Source organism: Chlorocebus sabaeus, chromosome 22, assembly GCF_047675955.1.
Source record: "Chlorocebus sabaeus isolate Y175 chromosome 22, mChlSab1.0.hap1, whole genome shotgun sequence".
Taxonomy (NCBI): Eukaryota; Metazoa; Chordata; class Mammalia; order Primates; family Cercopithecidae; genus Chlorocebus; species Chlorocebus sabaeus.
The window spans coordinates 19635803-19656563 of NC_132925.1; the positions used below are offsets into that span (position 1 = coordinate 19635803).

Below are 20761 nucleotides of genomic sequence, written 5' to 3' on the forward strand. Positions count from 1 at the left end.
CACCACTTAGAACAATCTAAGAGAATCTAGGCTGTTAGTTGAGTTTAGTCTGAAAATCTATTCTAGGTACATGATAAAATATTACATAGGTTCTAAAATGCAAAATAAATCATTAAATCACAAATCTTAACTGCTCAGAGTGCCACTAGAACTAAAATGATTGAAACTTATTATTTCTAGATGTGAAAACTGAGCCCTCACCAAATTAAGTAGCTTTTACATGGTCATGCAACTTAGTAATGAGCTAACATCAGAAGGAGCCCAAACCCCAATTAGGTATATAACTTAAAACCTCTCTTACTCTAGTAATGGCTCTTTTTTTTTTAACTAATGATGATCTTTCAGAGAGCTTGGCTTGCCCAAACTAGGGTTGTAGATAAAGTTGGAGCTACATTATTTGTTGTTGTGGAATTGCTCAATTCAGATACTCTCTAAGGGCTCATCCAGCGCTATTTTATTATTGTTCTTCTTGTTATTCAAGGTTACCCTTTACATGGACACATATTGTTCATCAGTCTCTAAAATGTTTTTTCTCTTCTAAAGAGACCAGGGTCTTTGCAATCTCACAAACACCCATTCCATTGCCAAATTTTTCCCCAAATGCACAATAATCTCCCTCTGTTTATCCAGTTCCCATTCACACTGCAAGACCCAGCTTCCCATCTCCTCCATAATATCTTCCCTCACTTTTCTGGCCTTAATCAAATTCCCTGTCTTCTGAGCACCTATAGTCCCCAAGACTAGTCCACACAACTGAGAACACAGTAATCCACTGTGTATGATGTTATCCCTCTTATTTCTTGTGCACATCTTATCTTCTCAATTAGATGATGGCCTCTTGAAGACAAGTACCATGACTTAGGCTTACCAACTTGTTGTGGAGCAGAACATTGTGATGAATGAGCTCAGAGTAGGTATTCAAGTAATACTCAGTTGATTAGGCAGGGGGGTCAGAGAGGAGAACAAACATTTTCTTGTTTCTCCAACCATTCTTGGTTAAGTTCTGGGAATCCTCGATGCTAATACAAAAACTGAAAACTGCCAAGTTTGATTAAGGTTTTGAACTAATTAGAACTAATTAGAGAGGGCAGAGAAGGACAGAAGATAGGCTACTTCTAATCCTATCCTACAATCCTTTCTTTGAAACGTAGAGGAAATCCACTTGAAACTGCCCAAGTGACTGATAGTTGTTTCTAAATGAGATTTCTACTTCTGCAGCATTGATTTCTGGCACTAAGTCCTGTCCTTAGAAGTTAACCTTTTTTCTGGAGTAAGAAAAACTTTATGTGATGAAAGATAAATGATATGGAATGTTATGAGCCAAAATTAGTAAAAAAAAAAGTTCAGTTGCATACTTACATGTACCAGAATGCCACAGCATCATTATACAACTTAGGAAAAGATTTCATATTCCAGCTTCATCTTATTTAGCATGAATTTATTGAGTGCCTCATGACAGTAACAATCATGAAGATGATAATAATAGAATATTAAATATTAAACAAAAATAATAAAAACATTAAGAGTCCAGGTTCAAATGTTAAACACTCTGGGTCTGCTTTCTGATTCTATAACTCTGTGTGGGCAAGTTACTTACCATTCCTGTGTCTCACTTTCCTTGCCTACTAAGTAGAGATATTAATAGCACTGGATCAGAGATTTGTTGTAAGGATTAAACTGAGAAATATGTGAAAAAATATTTAAATAAGTATCTAGCACATAGTAGATGCTCAGTAATATTAGTTTTTCATCATTACTATTATTATTATCATTAAAGACTTAAAAAGACTCTCCATATTTCAGGTTCTGTGTTGGGTAACTTACATATACATGTTTTCAGCAGATACAAATTTTTTTACAGTTTGTATGTGTTCACTAATATATTTCAACCAAATGGAGTTCCTAGCCCATAGTAGGCACTCAGGAATGAATTGTTGACTGAAGTAGCCTATCTTCTGTCCTTCCCTGCCCTCTCAACAATTGTTGAATGAATAAGAAATTTCATTTACTCCTCACAACAGCCTTAAAATGTGGCAAGCGCTCAGAATATAACAGTGAGCAAGACAGAGTCCTAATTTTCAGGTCTGGTGTGGCAAATCAACAGGCAATTCCTGTCCAGAGTGATTGCTCTGCTAAGGTAGTACAAGGCTTTTGGGAGCAGATATGAGGAACACTTAATTCAAACTCAAGGAAACAGGTAAGACTTTCTGGAGGAAATGACATCCAGGCTGAAATGTGAAGCATGAGTAAGCATGAGCCAGGCAAATCAGAGGTAACAAGGTATGGCAAATTCAGAAGGTAAGAAAGTATGGTGACTTCATTTAAATTAATATAGTTCTATATAGATGAAGTGAGAGGTGAAGAGAGGAGAAAGGAAGATGTAGAGGTCAATAGGGCTATGAGTGCAGTACTGGGGACCCAGACTTAGACTCTAACATCAGTGGGGCAATTTAAATTATTTAAGTGAATGAGTGACATGGGCTTCGGAATGATCACTCTGGTCATTTCTTCCATTTCAATGGACTCTCAGAATTCAAACACTTGCCTTGAGCTAGATCAACTTTCGTATTCATTTGCATGTTGGTAAATTTTTTAGTCCACATGACTAGAATTATAATCGTGTATGGTTTTGTGACCCAGACCTGTCTCTGCGGCAGCGGTCTCTAAGACCAAAACTATCCTGAACCTTATGAACCCACACCCTGTGGGCAGGCAGTTGTTATCAAGAATAGATCCAATTAGATCTGTTAATTGTGTCATAGAATTTCTCAGAATTTCTCACTTGGATACCTACCCAATACCATATTATGACTGAACTAGTAGATCTCTCTTTGCTAAGGTTAGAGCAAAGAAGGCGAATTAACTTTTTGTGCATTGGCTGACCCAGCGTCAGAACATTTTGTATTATTTTCTAATATTGAATGACAGATGGAAAATTTTCAGGGAAGGAGGTAGGTTGTAAGATAGACATGGAACAAAAAAAGCTCCAGATTCCTATAGACCTTTCATTTAACATGTTATTGATATCAATATTTAATGTATATTAAATAACAATATATTACCATGGGTAGCTTCCTATATAGTTAGAATTCTGCTAATCTGGATTTTTCTTTCTCAGAATTCCAGGCGATAACATTATAAAAATAATAGTTATAGATCCTCAAAAGGATATTTCAAGGGAATTACATTTGCCAAAAGGCAGCCTTTCATATAAATATATCATGCAAGCTGACATAAATACCTAAGAGAACCTAAATTAAAACAATCTTTTCGGTTGCTCTGAGCTCTGTGTGAATTGGCTCATCATAGCAAAATGAGCTTCTTAGTGGTCAGTGCATTGAGAAAATGAAAGAACTGTCATGTATTCAAAAACCAGGACCAAGTACTGGATTAGAGTTTAAGAAAAGAAAATCTTTGGTTTTGGAATCAAAAGTGACGAAGAATTAATTTAAAGCAAGATTTTAGAAGGATGGCGAGGAGTTTCTGAGAACTGAAGTGAGTGGGAGGAAAGACCTTCATAGTGATCCCCTTACCCTCACTCTTCCCTCAGTGCTCTGTTGATTTCAGTGTGGTGAGTAGAAACGGAGAATGGGCAGAAGAAGACAGGTGAAGCAAAGGAAAGAAGGGGATGAAAAGATAGAAGGGCTGATGGAGAGCATTCTCCAAGCCACTCAGAATTTGAGAAGTACCACTACAGATAGTGAAGCACAAAAAAGCAAACATGCCATCCCCTTTGCTCACTGCCAAGTCCAGCACCAAGTTGGGGGACTGCCAGGCAGGCACTTCCAGTGGTCAAAAAGTGCAAATGTTACTCAGGGAACAATTAATGTGAGCTGTGTAATGTAATATGGGTCAAAAACATGAAAAAAGACATTTAAAATGTCAGCGGATGGCTCAGCAGACCCATCAGGCAGCCAGAGAGTAGAACACCTGCTTTGCACTCAGTGGCACAGAAGCCACAATTTAGACAAAAAAAAAAAAAAAGAAGAAAGAAAGAGAAAGAGAGAGAGAGAGAGAGAGAGAGAGAGAAAGAAAGAAAGAAAGAAAGAAAGAAAGAAAGAAAGAAAGAAAGAAAGAAAGAAAGAAAGAAAGAAAGAAAGAAAGAAAGAAAGAGAAAGAAAGAAAAGAAAGAGAAAAAGAAGGAAGAAGGAAGGAAGGAAGGAAGGAAGGAAGGAAGGAAGGAAGGAAGGAAGGAAGGAAGGAAGGAAGGAAGGAAGGGAGGGAGGGAGGGAGGGAGGGAGGGAGGGAAGCAACTGCACAACTTGGATGGTCAAGGCTGAGAGAGAGAGGAGACAAGGGCCCTGGGGATGCCCACAGGAGGCCAAAGGAAATGGCTGGAAACTCAGGCAGATTTGTTGTTTGAGGCAGAAAATAAAATGCTGATAAGGTTGTAATAGAAGAAGAATGACTTAAATTTTATAACAATTATTCATCCTATTTTGATATCTGGAGTATAATTAAATTCAGACTTCCTTTGTTTAATTAGCCATTAGGTTTGATGAAGTACATTTTCAAGTCAAGCAGAAAATGACTTTAAAGAAAGGTATGTGTGCAAGTGAAAGGGCAGGGGAAAGTCAGGCTAATATGTGAAAAGACAAAAGGACGGAAGAGACTATCCACCTTTATTATAAAACCCCTGAGAAGATGGCGGCAGTGGGTTTTCGATGTGGCTAACTCTGATGTGCCCTTTTCTGCTTAATTCAAAGTTCAGCAAAAGTTTAAAAGGAAATGAAGTGAAAATTGATACTCAATAGATAATCACAGGAGAAAAAGATCAACACATAGTTGCTATGGACTTTTTTCAATGTCCTACTTTTGAGGATTCTTTTCATCATATATTTTTTTTTATTCCCTAGTACTTAAGTTTTTGAAATAAAGGAATTACCTTCTAAAGGGAATTCCATGTGTCATCATATTCTCAAAAGGCTCATTTTGTTACCATGTGCTTTAAAAGATTCCAGCACATGAAAGACAGGAAACACAGTCATGTGAATAAAAGAGATAGAGAATTACAGACTCCTTTCCAGTGGCGTAAAAGCTCTTTAATAAAAACTCTTATATATGATATCAATGGTCTTGCAAAGACATTTAGGCAATAATAAACTGCAAAATGATTTAGCATGTGCAGAAACCCATCAAGCTGTAAACTTACACCCTTTGACATTAATCTGTCATATAAGCAGGAGTAGGTACCTGACAAGACTTATATTAAAATATGTAAGTTATGCCTCAGTAAAACAATTACAAATTTAATTTAGAAGTTCTCGCTTGAAAAATTAGTGATAATATGACACACATTGACCATTGTGGGTAAAATTAATGATAGTTAAAAGAAAACAGCTGCTCTTTTTGGCCAAAGGAATACTTAGAACATATTCATAGAATTGTTGAGTATTAAAGGTAAATAAAACCTTAACATTTTTTGTCCATGTCTTCATTTTATAGTTGCAAAACAAGGCATTCCTCTCATCATGATATCTAGAGGTAATGTTCTTGCTCAAAATGTTAAGAGCTAGGAAGTGACCATCACTATCTTGAGACTATCATTCGCTTCACCCATTCCAAGGAAGCACAAACTATAAATTCCAACATTCTTATAGACTATTATGATTTAATTAAAAAGTCTGATTGGAACTAGAGAAATAGAACAGATTTACATGTCAATATCTGGAGAATAAACCTCATGAAATTAGTTATGGAAACTCACAATTTTAAGGGATCTGTAGCAGGTTATCTTATCTTGAGAAAAAACCAGAGACCAAAGCTGTGTGTGTGTGTGTGTGTGTGTGTAAGAAGCCTAAGATGTGTGTTTAGCAGATGTATTTTAAGAAATGCCTATTGGTGAATAGTATTCTGCTCTCTAACAAGGAAAAAAGAGGAAATGAATTTAAATTAGAACCAAAGGAATTTAAGTTAGATGGAAAGATCTTATTGGCAGTGAAGATTTTATAAACCCTGGAAAAGATTCCTGGAGAGGTTTTCAAATTCTCTGCCTGAATGTAGTTAAAAGAAGGGAGATACCTATCAGCTCAGGGTGGCTGAAGTAGAGACCTGCCTGGAATTTGCTTTCAGCTGAATTCTCTGCAAGTCCAGATTAGTTCCTGACAATGCTCAGGATGTCAAAGACCATAAATGCTAGACAGTGGCAAGCAATATTGCCCCTGAAAACAAAAACAAAACTTACCAAAGTAATCATTTCCTTGGAAAGTCAATTGGCATATGGTAGTTGGTTATAAGTGAAATGTTCAATTATAATACATTCTTGTTTTATTTTCTTTTTAGTCTAGTTTCCAGTGGAAAGAAGGCTTATGAAATTTCTCTGGCAGGCTAGGCCATGCTTAATACAATTTTTATTTTCCTTCTCTCTGTTGGTTACAACCAAATCTCTTAGAAAAACCTAAACCTAAGTAGCAATACATGTACCCTCTGAGTAGATTCCTCTGAAGGAAATACCCTCTCCCTTGACTCCAAAGCAAAACTTTCTCTCCTAATTGAAAGGAGCAGGATGATTATCCCACCACCATCAGCCCTCTTCTTCCTTACCTTCACAGAGTCCACACAAATTCTCTTCATCTTGCAGAATTTCTTCTCATTTCCAACCCAAAAAACAGCACATGCACTAACGGTTCATACCAAAATTCACTAATTTGCTGTACTTCTCTGCTCATACAGCTGTGTGTCTGTTTACCCCATTGTGTTTGCCACAACTATTGTCTGGTTTTTATTGCAAGCTCCTGAAGGTGAAGGATGGAGTCTGTTTAACTTGCTTTGCACGACCCTGTGTGTACATGCAGGTGGACACCATGTGACTGTCCTTGACAATAATGGTTTCTGACATGACTGGATGCTCAAAAAATAATCCCATGGATTAGCTAAAGTTGGAGAGACAGGACTTAGTTTGCAGAATCTGTGTCATTGGTTGGTCCTCCTATATGTCACATACCAAGGTGATCATTGTCTGTCAGGAGTCATCAGGGCAGACAGCAGTGCGGACAAGGACCCAATCAGCAGCTAGAAAATCTAAGCCTACCCTAAAATGCACAGAAATCAAAACTGCATTTATTCGCATGCTTTCCTTCCACCATGACCCTTCCTTCTCTTGTGTATAAATCCAGTCTTGCTGGAGTTCTCAGCTCAGAGCATTGTCTGCCAGTGACCATTGCCATACCAGGCTGTTAAATCTCAGACACACCCTGGAAGACTATCAAGTTCACAGTATCTTGTTTTTCCTATTTCTTTGTGTTTATAGTCTAGAGGGAACAGAAGTCATTTTTACAAAGATTAATATTTCTTCTTTCCAACCAATTCCCACACAACGTTTTCCAACCTTCCTTTACATCAGTCTTCCTCACTAACCCAAGAAGACAGAGATAAGTCAATCCACATTTCTTAGGTTAAAAAATTCCAATGCTTTTTCATCTCTAGGGTCTTCAAAGTTAGGTTTTCAGAGAACAAAATGATTGACGAAAATCTGCTTTCACAGAAAGCACAGGAAATGACATTTCATTTAATTCAACAGATATTTTCTAGGCACCAATTATGAGTCACTCACTGTGTACTGGGGAAAGAAAAGGGAACAAAACATAGACTCTGGTTTCATATAATATATTTGGAGGTGTGATGTGTGTGTAATAGTCAATTTAAGATTTTATTACATGATCTTAAATATAATAAGATTGCTTTATTTTGGATTGTGGTGAGGATTAAATGACGTATAATATAGTCAAATTATACTTAACACAGAGCCTGGCATGTAAGACATCCTCAATAAACAACAGCTGTTACTATTACTGAACGAGGCTTAATTTAGAGCAATTTTGGGGGGAGTGCTCTCTCTGGAAATCAAATTTTACCTTGGATTAAAGGTATTTTGATTGTTACGGGAAGAAGAGGAATCATCCAAGAGCTGGATTCTCACTAGACTCTCTCTGGACAGCAGGACATTGCTGAGCTCACCCACTGCCATAAGAGTTCTTCTCTTAGCTTCTTTTAAACGTCTGTTTGAAAACTTTTCTTACTGCAAAGATGTTACATTTCCTGTAAGAAGCAGCACATCATAAAGTGTTTTGGCACAGAGCTCATTCTACCAAGATTCTAGAGCGTTTCAGAACCTGGATCATATCCCAAACACACACACAGCACATATTTTTCTCGTTCCTGCTTCCTCCTACCGTGGTCTAGATTATGGTTGTTCTGCAGGGCAAGTGGCTACTAAAATATACTTGAAGTTTTTCATATTTATTTTAAAGGTACATAAAATGATTTTATAGAGCATCATTTTAATGATTTAGCTCTTACTGAATCCATATCAACAATTAATTTTAAGCAGGAATAAATCAACTTTTAACCTCAGGAAAAACTAAGTCAAATTGTAGTCACCCAATAGATTTCTTTTTTAAACTTGCCCAATACAAATGGCTTCACTGGTGTCTTAGCTGAGCTATAGTATTTAATTAATAAATTATTCAATTAATTTTATGGTTAAATATATAAATTGATCATCATGTAAATGTCAAGATAATTGAATACAAGGATGTCGTAATATTATTAGCCCAAGCAAAGGAATCCACCTACTTCACTCTTTTTGGTTCAATTTAGGATTTGCTCTATGCTCTCAAATATCTGGATAAGTAAAAGAAGACTTCCTGCCATGTTCTTTTTTAATATTTACCATTAGGAAAAGCCTCAGTCTTTTCCTGACCTCGGTTATTTAGAAGACCTCTGACCATGCCCTGCATCACCATTATATTCTCAATATTTTATCCTGACTGAAGGTTCATTCAGTTGTTTCATTCAAAAAAAAGCTAGATTTTCACCTTCCATATTTCCTCAACAAGAATGAGGAATTCTGGGAAACATTTGATATATTTTCCATCTATTGCAAAAGTATCAGAAGGATGTACTAGAATGAAAATCTTATAGGTATCTTCTATAAAACATTGCCACTTAAATTATAGCATGAGGGCCTAACTTTAGCTTCCAACTATGGAAGCTTCTGTTCTCCAGCTCTCTAAGCTAATGTTGCTATTTCTCAGATTTACTTACGTATTGAAGTGTTAAATTCTCACACCTACCTTCTTTATTTCAAACTAATAGAATCCAAAGATTTCATATACACTTTAGTTATTTAGATCTTTTCAGTGTTTTCCTTTACCAGATTATTTAGGTTTGGCTTCTTTGAACTTTGTAACCATTAAATATGGTCATGAGACCACTGCATGGGTTTTATTAAAAAAAAAAAAAAAAAAGGAAAATTAAGGTCTCTCTATCCATAATGTACTCAAAAGAAAGCCAGTGATCTACCAATCCAGACTCTCAACGGTACCTTAGTACAACCTTAGGGAATGTTTTTCTCTCTTCTAATTTATCATGATTAGTTGTTAGTTCAGAATTGATCCTATTTCTGTAGAAATGGATGTCACAATCCTAGAGTTTTATGAGACTATACAACCTTGAGTTTTTGTAAAAATCAGCCAAAGGCTTGAAGAGTTCCTTCAGATGGATAAAGAAAGGGAAATGAGCCCTCCCCACCCCCTCCTCTAGCTCTCTAAGCATTATAAGAAGCATGAAGCCAAATCAGATGTACTACTCTATGAGAAGGTAAGAATAGCTTAAAGGAACCTCAAGATGCCTCACCCAATTGTCTTTTTCTAAATCCTGGCACTTTTATACAACACAAATGTGCAGTTCCTATGGAAATCTTGTGCCCAATTTAAGAGCATTGTTGATCAATGAGCATTTGTCATGCTCCAGACAACTGCCATGAATTAGTAAAATAAAATACAGTATCCCTTAAAAAACTTGAAACCAAACTCTGGGATGATGTCAATGGGATAAGAATAGACAGTTCGTTTCTTTTCCTGATTCCTCATTCACCAATCTTCTCCTTCAACATTGCATGAACTAATAGAAGCTTTCTTTCCGTTGCCTTTATTCATTTACTGCACAGTTGTAAGGATTAAATGAGACTGTGCAGATAATGCAATTAGGAAGGAGACTGGTTCAAAGGACACGTTTAACAAATATGTGTTTCTTCTTCCTTCAGGAACCATAAGAATGTTTGACAACAACCATAAGAATTTTGTGAAAGAAATTCAAAACTGGTGAAGATAGGCTATGTTGAAATGCATATCAAAACTTCTGCCTGATCATCTGAGAGAATACTATATACTTTTTGAAATGTTATGGCATATCTGTAAATAGCAATTCAGATTTTGAGTCTTGTTATCATACCTGGCCACTGAGGCCCAGTCACCACATTTCCTGCACCCCAGAGTGAATGACAGAGAAACAGCTTGAACTCCCATGTACTCAATGGAGTCATTAAGATATCTCATTCTGGAGGCTTGTATTAAACCAGCCTCCAAAAATGAAATACTTTTTCCAACACTTTTGGTGCTGAAAGGGAAGTCTTTTTATTAAGACTTGTTCCTAACCCAGTAAATAAATCACATATTCAGCAGCAATAAAAATATTGGTGAGAAGTGAACATTATTCATTTCAAAGCAAGGAGCCTGTTGAGTGGTGATACAATTTTTAAAGCATTGATTTGACAAGACAGCTCTCATTAAACTCATGAAATAATTTTATGCTTTTGTGATTTTGTTTGTGGGCTTTTCTTTTTTCAAAATTGAAGCTATGTACTTAACTCTAATCAGAACCATCAAAGCCTTTTAAAATGCCCATATAGTTTACAATTTCTGTTCTTTTTAAAAAATAATGTCATGACGTTTCTTTTGTAGGGCTAAGTTCTGTGTTTCAAAAGTACAAATAATATTTATTTGTAAGGAGTCCAATAAATATTTATGGAATGCCTACCATGTGCCAGGCCTGGTTCTGGTTGCAAAAGATGTTACAGCACACAAAGCAAGTTTCCTGCTTTGGAGTAGTTGGAGAGAGAAGAAGGATGGGTGTTGAGACATACTGAAAATAAATAAAATGTATAATTAGGTAAGGAAACTATCACTGCTACTACAGAATTAAAGAGAATTAAAGATATATAAAAATGAGTGCTTAACTTTAGATTGGATGTTCAAGAAAAATCTTTTTGAGGAAGTGATATTCAAGTGGAGACATGAAATGGTGAAGCGTCCAGACAGCCATGCAGTGTTCTGGAGGAAGAGCATTATAGACAGAGGAATGGCAAAGCCCTAGAAGTAAGGATCAGCTCTCTGTTTTTCATAAGCTGAAGACCTGCATGGCCAGGGGTGGAGGATAAGAAGGTAGGGGTCAAGGTTGGAAAGAAGGCAGAGAGGGAATAATGTGGGGCATAGCAGCCAGGAAATAAGTTTAGATTCATTCTCAGTGCCATGGGGAGCTATTGGGTATGGGGACTGGGGTATAGAAGCAGGAGAATGACATGATCTGATCTACATTTTTCAAACTGCACCTCATCTGCTGTGTGGAGAGCAGAGCAAGAGTAGAGGTGTGTTTAAGGCAGTTGGAACCATTGAAGGGATGTAAGCAAGAAAACTGACTCCTTGGTTTTGGTTTTTGTTCTCAAGATCTGACTATGGTATAGAAACTGGACTATGGTAGAAATGGAGGTATCAAAGGAGCCAGGGTGAAAGAACTTCCAGTAAATTTGGAAAGTGATATGAATTCAGATATGGAGATCAGATGGTGTCCTTGGGTTACAAGAAGAGACAATACTCATGAACAATTATTATGCTTATTATTTATAAACAGACAAATATAAGTATAAAACTGTTAAGGCCACATAACAAAATGGGAGTGATGCCTCTACAAGCTGAGAGACAGCAAGGCCTGTTAACAAACATCAGAGCTGGAAGGAGCGAAGAATTGTTTTCTAGAACCCTCAGAGGGGCATGGCCCTGCCAATATCTTGATTTCAGACTTCCAGACTCCAGACTTGCAGAGAATATATTTTTGTTGTTTTAAGGCAAAAACTAATAAATAAATAGATAAATAAATAAATAAAACAATTATGCATTGTTATTTCTTACATAAATTATTTTAATCATCACCATATTCAATGGAATAGGTACTCAGTTCATTTTCCTTATATGAAAAATCCAAGCCAAAGTGGTAAATCAAGTTTCCAAATATCCAGGTGTATTAGTCCGTCTCATGCTGCTAATAAAGACATACCCAAGACTTGGTAATTAGTAAAGGAAAGAGATTTAATTGATTCACAGTTCAGCATGGCTGAGGAGGCCTAAGGAAACTTTCTACAATCATGGTGAAACGGGAAGCAAACACATCCTTCTTCACATGGCAGCAGCAAGGAGAAGTGCCAAGCAAAAGGGGGAAAAGCCCCTTATAAAACCATTAGATCTCATGAGAACTCACTATCCTGAGAACAGCTTGAGGGTAACCACCCTCATGATTAAATTACCTCCCCCTGGGTCCCTCCCATGACACATGGGGATTACAGGAACTGTAATTCAAGATGAGATTTGGGTGGGGACACAGCCAAACCATATCATTCTGCCCCTGGTCCCTCCCAAGTCTCATGTCCTCACATTTGAAAACACAATCATGCCTTCCCAACAGTCTCCCAAAGCCTTAACTCATTCCAGCATTAACTCAAAAGTCCAAGTCCAAAGTGTCATCTGAGACAAGGCAAGTCCCTTCCACCTATAAGCCTGTAAAATCAAAAGTAAGTTACTTTCAAGATACAACGGAGGTACAGGCATTGGGTAAATACACCCATTCCAAATGGCAGAAATTGGCCAAAACGAAGGGACTACAGGCCCCGTGCAAGTCAAAAATACAGCAGGGTAGCCAAATCTTAAAGCTCCAGAATGATTTCCTTTGTCTCAATGTCTCACATCCGGGTCATGCCAATGCAAAATGTCAGCTCCCAAGGCCTTGGGCAACTCTACTTCTGTGGCTTTGCAGGGTACAGCCTCTCTCTGAGCTTCTTTCATGGCTGGCATTGAGTGTCTGTGGCTTTTCCAGGTGCACAATGCAAGCTGTCAGTGGACCTACCATTCTGGGGTCTGGAGGACAGTGGCCCTCTTCTCACAGCTCCACCAGGCAGTGCCCTAGTGGGGACTATTTGTGGGGGCTCCAAGCCCACAATTTCCTTCTGCACTGCCCCAGCAGAGGTTCTCCATGAGGGCCTCACCCCTGTAGCAGGCTTCTGCCTGGATATCCAGGCATTTCCATTCATCCTCCAAAATCTAGGCAGAAGTTCCCTAACCTCAATTATTGACTGCTGTGTACCTACAGGCTCAACACCACATGGAAGCTGCCAAAGTTTGGGGTTTGCACCCTCTGAAGTCACAGACCAAGCTGTACCTTGGTCCCTTTCAGCCACAGCTGGAGAGGCTGGAACACAGGGCACCAAGTCCCTAGGATGCACACAGCCAGCCCACAAAACCATTTTTTCTTCCTAGGCCTCTGGGCCTGTGATGGGAGAGGCTGCCATGAAGGTCTCTGACATACTCTGGAGATATTTTCCCCATTGTCTTAGTATTAACATCTGGCTCCTCATTACTTATGCAAATTTCTGCAGCAGGCTTGAATTTCTCCCCAGAAAATTTGTTTTTTCTTTTCTATTGCATCATCAAGCTGCAAATCTTCCAAACTTTTATGATCTGCTTCCTCTTGAACACTTTGCCACTTAGAAATTTCTTCCACCAGACACCCTAAATCATCTCTCTCAAGTTCAAATTTCCACAGATCTCTAGGGCAGGGGCAAAATGTGCCAGTCTCTTTGCTGAAACATAGCAACAGTGACCTTTATTACAGTTTCCAAAAAGTTCCTGATCTCCATCTGAGACCACCTCAGCCTGGACTTCATTATCCATATCAATATCAGCATTTTGTTCAAAGCTGCTCAGCAAGTCTCTAGGAAGTTCCAAGCTTTCCCACATTTTCCTGTCTTCTGAGCCCTCCAAACTGTTCCCACCTCTGCCTGTTTCCCAATTCCAAAGTCACTTCCACATTTTAGGGTATCTTCATAGCAGCACCCCAGTACCAGTACCAACTTACTGTATTAGTCTGTTCTCACACTGCTAATAAGACATACCCGAGGCTGGGTAATTTATAAAGGAAAGAGGTTTAATTGACTCACAGTTCAGCATGGGTGGGGAGGCCTCAGAAAACTTACAATCATGGCCGAAGGGGAAGCAAACATGTCTTTCTTCACATGGTGGCAGCAGGGAGAAATATAAGTGAAGCAGGGAGAAGTCTCTTACAAAACCATCAGATCCTGTGAGAACTCACTCACTGTCACGAAAACAGCATGAAGGTAACCGCCCCCATGATTCACTTACTTCCCACTGGGTCCCTCCCATAACATGTGGAGATGATGGGAACTACAATTCAAGATGAGATTTGGGTGAGGCCAAACAATATCACCAGGAAAAGTAAATGGCAAATCTAGGATTCAAAGCTCAGTCTATGTGTCCATACTAAGATTTTTCTGTTCTGCTATGGTGTGCCCAGATCAGAATTAACAAAGGAAAAATATTGAAAATTCCATTCTAAATAATAAAACAATATTCTATAATATAAAATACATAATTTACTTAACTGTATTGATTTTTAGCTTGTTTCTATACTTTTATTCCTATAAATAGAACTGTAGTAAACATTTTCTGTATTATTTTACCTTATTTCTGATTACTTCTTTATCTGAATTCCTAGAAGCATCAAAGAATATAAATATTTTTAAAACTCTGGGTATATAATGTCAATTTATTTTCCAGTAAGTCTGTGCCATTTATACTCTCACTTAGCCCAACCAACATTAAATATATTTTCATCTTGGCTGATTTGATAACTGAAAGGTTAATTTCATAGATTAATTTGCATTTCCTTTCATTACTAATGAGATTGAAGGCGTTCTAACATATTTATTAGCTTTTTATTATCTTCTTTTGTAAATTTAATTGCCTATTTTCCTATATGGTGTGAGTATTTTTTTCTTGGTGATTTGTAGGAGCTCTTTATATTGGAAAGATACTAAGACTGCTTTTTAATTCTTGCAAACAACTTTTCCCAGAGTGTATTCCACATTCAGTTTTCCAACTTTCTGTTGTAAAAATATCATAAATACAAGAGGGTATGCTCCTGCTATCTTTGCTGCATAATAAACATCAGAGTTCAGCAGCATAAAACAATAAACATGTTCTATCACAATTTTAGAAGTCAGGAATTGAGGTAGGTCTAGAAGTTTTTCTGCTGTCATGACTTACTCATCTGGCAACTGGTTGACTGAAGGGCCCAACATGGTTTTGCTCACATATTTAGTACCCTGGCAGTGATAAAAGGAAGACTGAGATTTGCTGGCATCGTCAACAGGAGTGCCTACATGTGGCTTCTCTTGTGTGGTGGTCTCTAGGTAGTCAGACTTCTCACTTGGAGACTCAGGGCTCCAAAAGACAATGTTCCAGCAATCAAGGTCAGCCTCATGGCCTTTTGTGATTCTGCTGCAGAAGTTACATAATGCCTGCTCCACTGTGCTCAATTGGTCAGTTCATAAGCTCTCCCAGATTCAATGGGAGAGAACACAGAGGAGAATCAAAGAATCTGGCTATGTTTTAAAACCTCCATAAGGTATAACATTTTTAAGGAATAAAGCAAACTCCCCTTCACCTTTTAATTTTTTTCACGAAAATTTCACCTGCAACGGGTTTTTAAGTATTTATGTATGTTTATCTTTTGGTTTCTTTCATTGCTTCATAATTCATTTTTAAAAATTATTTTTAAGCGTCTGTCTACAACCTCAAGGATATTACCAATTAATATATTTAGAACAATTACTTTTTGGTCTTAAAATACTTTAAGTACTAAGTATTGTAGTTGCATTAATTTAATTTAATCCTTAATTCTTTTCATCCTTAGATTTCCATCAGTGACGTATTTGAAAATTCACTTTATAAATGCAGGTCAGACCATATATTTAATTATGCAGCTGCTGTGTGGAGAAGAAAAAACAAATCTAACTAAATAATTCTTGCTTAGTATTGTGCCAAATTTGTGGCTCATTCTTCAAAAATTAACTGAAATACAATGAGCTACAGATGGCCTGTGTAGCTAACGGTTCCCTTTAGCTCCTACAATGGTGCTTGAATATTGAATAATTTGATTAATTTCATAAACAGTAATTGTAGCACTCTTTCTCACAGTGTTATGAATAACAAAGTAAAAAAGTGTCATCACATTAACAACAACAAAAATGTCTTTTAATTAGCAATTATTTTAAAGGACATTCTTCGGCATCATAGAGAGAAAAGAACCTCTTTAAATAATATGTGGTAAACACTCAGTGTTAAATGACCCTTAGTCTGAGGGTCGAAAAATGGCAATTGAGGTGTCTTCAGTGTTTTTTCTCTGCTTCCACTATTGCATTTCAAAAAGCGGTTTCATCAGCTACCAAGGTGCGGGTCTGGGAAAGTTGTTCAGAGAGAGGTAAACTGAATAAGATACATGACATGTACATAACAGTGATCTTCAGCGTTTGTATTATGCTATGTATCTTCTTCTTGTTTTATTTTCACCATAACCAGAAAGAAAAAAATGAATTTTTAGAAGAAGAAGAAAAAATGAAAAAAATCTTATTGTCTAATGCAGTTCAGCGGCATGAGGGAAGGGCGGTATCTAATTTATTTCTTCAACATTGTATCTCCAACACTAAGCATTACACTTTGCACATAGTACATACTCAATAAATATGTATTGAAGAATGATATAAAAGAGGCACAAAAATTACTTACAAGCCTCTTCCTGATATCCAGTTTGAATCTGGAGAGTTTTTTTCATGGAGGCAACTACGTTTGTGGTATATCTCCTTTCATATATGTCTGTATTTCCTGCCAGTCTTCTGCAAGAAGTCATACTACATGAGAGTGAACTGGAAAGTCAAGCTCTTGAGTCCATTTACTATCACCAAACTTTATTGCTAAAGATAATTTGAAATCCCATGGCTTTCCAGAGGCAAAGGTTCTCGAATCACCTATGGCTAAACCAAAGTTTATGTCTAAATATCCACAAGTTGAGCCAAAGTGCAGGATGCTGCTGTATCCATCCTTCGGGCCTGAACACACATTGTGTAGCCTCTGTAGGGAAAGCCACATGTCAGAGGCTGGGCCTTGTGCTTTAGGAACACTACTGCTTTTTTAGAGTCATTTTGCAGATAGAAGACATTCAAGTACTTCTTCATTTTGTGTTGAGTGCTAAATACACAGAAATTCTAGAACTATACTCTCTAATACTAGAGTCACTATCCACAGGTAGTTTAATTAACTCAAATTAATTAAAATTAAGTAAAACTAAAAATTAAGTTCCTCCATCACACTAGCCATATTTCAAGTGCTCAGTAGCCACACATGACTGGTAGCTACCGTACTGAATAGTGTAAAGATGAAAAATTTTCATAATTACAGAAAGTTTTATTGGACAGTACTACTCTAGAATATACCACTTAAATCACATTTCAAACCTACTAAATTTGATATCCAATTCTGCGCTTATAACAAATACTGGCTTTCAAACTGATGTATTTATCTGAATGACTGAAGTTGTTCCTGTTAAAATATTTGTTGAACAGCAAATGTAGATATTTCTTAAACAAGTTCCTGTGAAACACATGAAAACAAAATACAGAGTATCTATTACCCAAAACAGAGTTAAATTTCTGAAATTCATTTTAATTGGAGACAAGTCCCATATGATTTCTAAAGAGTCTAGGTTACAGATAACTTACAAAGTTTAGTCAACTAGTTAAATTGTGCCAAAAATTCAAATGAAAACATAAAAGTGTCACCATATTAAAGCCCCATCACACCTGATTTGATAAATAATCAAGAATAATTTATAACTCAAATACTGCCATATGTAAATTGATGGGAAATGTATTGTTTAAAAAGTTCATTTTTCTTAAATAAAATTAACTTTTTTCCCTGAGGTATTATTAATATTTCTTCATAAATTTACATTCTCTATGGCAAATGCCCAAATTCTTTCCAATTATCTCCGATCTGTATTAATGGAAATTAAACTGGTGAGAACTTATCACATAATACAACCATGAAAAGCAATAAAGATATACAATGTGTTGTTTATTTGGACAAAAACTACATATAGCATACGCAGAAAAATAAACTAATAGCATTTTACGTATTTATACATTCCTATTATGCAATTTCTCGTATGATCCAGAATAATACACTTTGATAATCCACTTCTAATTGCCCTGAGTAAAAGTATCCTCTTTTTTCTACTTTAGAAGTTGCTGTGGAAGCTGAGCAGCATCTGCTGAAGAGACAGAAACCAGTCCCAGGGGTGTTACAGGAAGGCACCAGCAAGGACATTGGTCTTTGATTCAACAGTCCTGTCAAGTATAAATGTAAGTGTGAGGAGCAACAGAGGGCAGGGCAGTGGTCTGGGTGGTCCACAGGTAAAGATGCAGATCGCTGTCCAGGAGCACAAGGGCCCCTGGCAGACACTCAGTGTCTAGCCTGCCTGCATGTCCTGTCTCCCATCCCCATTTCCATCGTTGCAAAAGCCTTGAGACCATCGCTACCAATATTAGGTTTTCAAATCCCCTATAGTAAAATACATGTGCAGAGTGTGATCCTAGCTGATATTTAAGTCTAGGCATGTTGAATACAGTCATAAAATAATCATTTCCATAGATCTTGACTAGGTATCCAAATGTTCACCAGATGCTAGGAGTTAGATTTTGCAGAGGAAAATTGCTAACTTAAGCTTCTTTTCATGATTCAGCAGAGGGTTTTAAGTAATAAAAGATCTGGAGATTTGTAACATAAATAATTCCAGTGCAAATGGGAAAATTAAAATAATCTTATCATCTCTGTCATGTCTATATGTGTTTTTCTACCATTATCATATTTCTCTTAATTGGGCCAATTTTTTTTTCTGGCTGATATTTTATAGTTTTAAGTTATGAGCTGTAATGAAGAAATGATTCTTTTCAGATGACTGAAGTGATATGTACTAAATTTTCCTAAAAACAATCTAGGATGAATGAAACAGAGCATGATATGACAGAAATGGCTTTCTTTGTATGTGGTATTGAATATACTCACAGTGAAAAATAATAATAACAGCACACCAGAATCCCTTTTATTCCTTAATTGATCTCTCAGTAGAAGCAATAAAAACATAAAGTACCTCATTAACTTTCAAACTTTGACGGAAAAAAAAAAAACACAACATACCATCCATTTCTGACAAGTAGACATTATCTCATAGTATCCACAGCCATCCTATGCTTATTACTATTGCCTGGTCTTAAGTGTGACTTTTGGACACACGACTCAATATTTCCTAATATATAATAGTACAATGGTTTTTATAGTCTATTTAATTTTATTTCATAATTAAAAGAATGAATTGGTAAGATTCCCCAGATTTTTCGTGTTCTTGTTGGGGCGGGGTGGATGCCTGAACAAAAGGAAAAGTACAGCATTTAGCCTTATCGTTAATCCCTCATTGACTGCATCCTGTCTAGAATGAATCCATTTAGAGTTCCTGGAGAAATGCAAATACATTAATGATTTTACTAAGGCATTACATTTTTAATATAGGTACCACTAATTATTTTGGCTGGATTCCATCAAAGCCAGATGTTCTCCAAATGAAATCTTTATAATGCAAACCCAGTGAATAAAAAATAAATGCTCATCAAAGCAGCAGATTGTAGGACTTGTAGATATTAGAAAAACTGGGGAAAGAGGCATGATGTGGGTAACAGTCATAATGTCAGAGTAAAGCTCTGAACTCAACCCAGAGGTACTTTATAATTGTTGCAACCAATGACAGGCTCGGCTTCTGGCTTTCTTGTAACAAAATCTTACTGCCAAGGGCATTGATGAGCTCTCCCAGTAAAAAAGTATAATAATAATAATGTTAAACTAAATCATAAAAATACAGAAGGTGTTTATTAAAGGGCAGAGGAGAGAAATTGCTTGTAAATTTCGGGTGGAAATATCAAAAATACATTTTATTGAACTTTTAAGAAATTAAGCTCTTTGTTTTTAAACTAGTGTGCAAAAGCAATAAAACGTAAAGGCTATTCAATAAACTATTTCATTCAATGGTCAACAGCAATGATTCAGCAAGTAAAAATAAAAATTACATTTATTCAACATGGTCATCAATTCAGGCAGGCCTGAAGCTTACAAATTATAAGTTTTTGAGTGAAAATAACCAGCTGAAAGTATTTTTTAAATGAATTTCGATTGAAAAAATATAAAGAATTTTTTGAATGTACATCTTTTTCTCAATGAAAATGGACTTGGTTTAACTTGACATAGTATAAAACTCTTAATGTTTTATGTAGTTTATTAAGTTCTATGGAGAAGTGTATTTGAAACAAATGTAGATAATGATCAAAAAAGTTTAAATATGAACACCATTATAGGCATACAATTAAGAAAATGGAAATAGATCATGATAACTAATCTTTTGCATGCCCTCCAAAAGCACAGAATGTAACTTTTTAAATTATTTTTTAATAATCTGGAGTTTTCTTTCTGACCCTTTTACCCTCCAAAAATATAGATTCCTGAATCATAGAACATAGACATTTTGGTAGACAGATTCCATATTTTCCTCAAGTTAAATAACATATACCTCTAAGTGACAATAATCATAAAAACAAGCTTTTTGCTCATTAAGATACCTAATGTGCCTTGCACATAGTATGTACTAAATAATATGGGTTGAACTGAATTATTCCCATTTTCTCTTCAGATGTTAATGTGTCTCTTGGATTTACACTAGAGAGGTGGTGTCCCACACATGGGAATTAATGAGCTAC

The 20761-nt window shown here is 36.5% G+C and overlaps 1 protein-coding gene across 6 annotated transcripts in view; it reads left to right on the forward strand.

Moving 5' to 3' along the window:
* COL8A1 (collagen type VIII alpha 1 chain) overlaps positions 1–20761 on the forward strand; it is a 150505-nt gene that overhangs the window by 78403 nt on the left and 51341 nt on the right. For all 6 annotated transcript variants that reach the window (XM_073009676.1, XM_038003229.2, XM_038003233.2 and 3 more), the window contains one exon: positions 18203–18322. The gene's annotated coding sequence lies outside the window, so the exon portion shown is untranslated. The remainder of the gene's footprint in view (positions 1–18202; positions 18323–20761) is intronic.